This window comes from Numenius arquata, chromosome Z, assembly GCF_964106895.1.
Source record: "Numenius arquata chromosome Z, bNumArq3.hap1.1, whole genome shotgun sequence".
Classification (NCBI taxonomy): domain Eukaryota; kingdom Metazoa; phylum Chordata; class Aves; order Charadriiformes; family Scolopacidae; genus Numenius; species Numenius arquata.
This window is the reverse complement of record NC_133616.1, coordinates 19,524,413-19,528,193: the sequence shown is the minus strand read 5'-3', so window position 1 is coordinate 19,528,193 and position 3,781 is coordinate 19,524,413.

Here is a 3,781-nt window from a genome sequence, read left to right as displayed (position 1 = left end):
CTTCTTTTCCTTGAAAGCGAGTGATTGGCCCGTTCAATAATTCAAAATATGTGTGTGCCTTCCATTGAAAACATGGCAAAAGATAGTACAATTTTTTCAAGAGAAAGCAATTTTCCCTGTCAGTCCATCATATCAAATATTAGTACCTCGACTTACTCTAGAGGAAATATATTCTAACTCTGAAGAGTAACACCATATTTATTTTCATTAAACTAGCATAGGTGGAATCCACTTTGTGTAAAGTGCCAGCACAAGGTTGTAGGTCCTGCATTTAGCTATGATTCTCGTAAGTCATTTTACATCATCTTAACGTCCCCATTGGGAACCACATGCCAATTTGTGTAAATTGCCTTGAATCATCCAAAGGCTAGGATCAACAGACATCAGTCCAGGGACTGTGCTGTTCTATATATCACACAGATCATAGTACAGAGTCTGTCTAAATATTTCTAGAGATCTATGTTAAATATATAACTGTAAATAAATATAAATGATTTTTTGGGAATTCTTTATTGTTTCTGGAATGGTAATGATAACTAGCTTAATTAGAAAACTGTCTTTATTGGATTTTGAATTGTTTCCTTACCTTAAACCCACCTACTATGTTTGGCAATGATTGCAAATATAAATTTTTGTAAATATTATAAATAATCATGTAATCAACTGGTTAATAAGCTGGATGGACATAGTCAAAAGCATGCTGTTTGAATCAAACATGATGGTTCATTCATTCCTTAAGGGTACCAGTTTAAATCTGGGTGTCGGCAAACCTGGCAGCTGTCATCCTCTTATGAATTTTATTTAGCTCACAAGGGCCGAATCTCTTGGAATTTAATAGAGTTTGCCTGTGTAAGACGTGCACTGTCAACAGCTAAGTAAGGATGTCAGGATTGGTCTTCAGATACTGCTCAGTAGTGCTATTCAAAACATGTTCTATCCACAAACATCTTTGGAGCTTTGCTTTCATTATTAGGAATGAAGAGAGGCAGAGGGTAAGGATTCACTCTTGCATTTTTATATTAAAACCCCTGTGAGCTCAGAAACTCATTGTTTGGATTTCTGGTTGTTTTTTTTTTTTTCTTTTTTTCTGCTGGAAATTGATTTAGAATATTTCCTGTAGCTGGGGAAGATTGTGAGATTAGGGGAGTAGAGCAGTGTCAGCCCATGAAAAATTTAAGCTGTGATCAAATGCATGAAAAGAGATAGGCAAAGATAATGGAGGCACAAGTAACTCTGGAAATGAATGTGAAACTGTCATGTCTTTAGTTCTCATCATTTTTAAAACCTCATCTTCTACTGTTCATAAATCACGTGGTTGCTAACTTTAGGTCTGGCAGGTTGAGACCACTCATCTTTTTTACCTAGTAATATGTTAATTTACGATAAATCTGCTACTAAGCTGCTGGTTTCTGATGTCGTCTCGTGTGGTCTTCAAAACAGGTTAGAAAATGGGAATGTTGTTTGAGAAATGACTACCAAGAAGCTTGTGTCTAAGAATGGGAAATAACTTGTACTGTACCTGTCTTCTCATATGAACATGTTTGTTGCAGCAGATTTTATTAAACATTTAGAATCAGATTTAAATTTTCAAAATAGTATTTTAAATAAAGTTTTTTTAAATATAAAAAATATTTTTTTCTGTTTTTGATGGGGAAAAAAAGCCGTGGAATTAGTCTCTTTACTCATATATTTTTTGTATTCTCCTCAAAATTCTCTTTCTTTCCTTTGGTGGTACCTAAATGGTATTGGTTTGCCAAATACAGGAAGAGTTGTATAACACAGGATGGGCGGCTGTGGTAGGGAAGGTCCTGGTCAGTTTTAAATGAAGTGTATTTTGTTGAATGCTCAATTGTCAAAATAAGAAAATACATTTCTTTCAGACTGAGAAGTGCTCATTTTTTAGTTAATTATGCTTGATCTTTATTGAATGGTCAAGCTGTATTGCCCTAGGAGTATTGTAACAGAATGTCTAAAAGTAGGAGAATCACTGATTTCAGTAGAACTGACCAACAGCCCATAAATTTGAGAGAATCTCGTATGTGTAACCTGTAGCTCTGTTCTGTGACCCTGTCTGAGAAAACATTTAAGCATGCATTTAAATTCCAGAATGGGACTAATCTGGAGTGAAATTAAACATATACTGGAGTGCCTTTTCTGGATGTGCTTCTTTTCTAGATAGGCTCCTTTCCTGTCAATTTATTTCACATGGCAGATAACTATGTTCTTGTAATAGGAATTTGAGGACTTGAGTAGGTAGCATGAATCTGCTTTACTAATCTTTTGCAGGTAATATGTGCTTCAATAACCTTTTACTGAATACTTGCAGGTATAGAGTGTGCAGTTGCTGGAAGTAGCTCGTTGTTCTTGCATAGCTGCCTCATTCTGCAAAGGTCTTAACATACGAAGTCATGGGCAAATGTGAAATCCGGACTTCCTGCCTGTAAAGTATGGCATATTTTTTAGGTCATTGTCTGTTACCGGCCTGGTATATTGTTCAGGCCCAGACTGAGGCAGGAGGCAGAAGTGAGAACCCATTTCTAAGAGGTCAGCTTGTTTTGCATCTGAGCTCTGTATGCACTAGCAGCTGAGTCCAGAAGTGGCATAGCAGATTAAGTAAACTCAAGCCATCATCCCCACAGTCCTGTCCAAGATTGAGCAGTGTACAATGCATGGAATCCAAAACTTTAGGACAAAAATAATTTTTACAAGAGGTAAAACTTTGTTGCCCATACAGAGCATGTGTCTTCCTGGATGTGTCAATATGACAAAGTTGTCTGTAATGCAATTAAATGGATTAAAGAAACTCAGGCTAGAGAATCCTTTTGTTTCCACATATGAATGCACTAAATAATCTCTAGCAGACAGTCCCCTATTCTTCAGCCACTATATGATCTGACTTGATGCTACCTACATAAATGTTGCATTAGTTTGTGTAATGCAGTTTATTCCTGTTCATTTCCCGCAGTTATCTCACACACCCACAGTGAGAAGAAGTTGTTACATTTTGGATGTCAAAATGACAATGAATGATCATAACCTTTTTCTTAGCTGGTACGTAGGCTTGCGTGGGCTCCATCCCATAGTGGTGGAGCTGTATTGCAAATAGGTTCACGACTCTTGATCAGAGAAAGTCCCAGCCTAAATCAAAACTCAGTTCCGTCTCCTTGCTGCTGCTTGGTTCTTCTTACCAAGAACCTTTCCTTCCTTCTGACCCCACTTGGTCAGAACTACTGTCTGAAAAATGAAGAAATACTGAATGATAGTCTTTGAATGGGATTTTCCACTGGCAAGGATGCTGCCTGTGGCTTCCAGGGAAGAGGAAGAAGCGGACCAAAGAGGAAGCAGTAACGAACAAAATACTGTAGCAGGATAAAAGAAAGACAGTGAAAAAATGGACAAAGAGGAAAGAAATGAGTAAGAGTAATGTATGGGAAGAGTGAAATAGCCCTAGGTGATCAGTTGTCCCGAAGATCAGCTACAGACTTTTCACTAGATTCATAAGGATATTTTTGTTTTCTGAAGGTTTTTAGAATCAGTTCTTTCCTAAGCAAGGGTTTGGTAGTTTGCAAGAATAGAAGAAGTCTGGACTTGTCTTACTTATTTCCTGTGTGTTTGAAGACAGAATCAAAGTCACCACTTTGGATGTCAGTAGCAGTCAGTGCGCCAAATTCTCCTCTCAGTTTCACTGACACAGTCTTACTTGGCTGGAAGTTCTCTCTGCTCCTGCTTTGCTCCTGTGTTTGTGTGTGCCTCTGTGTCAGTGTTTGTGTGCTTATTTGTG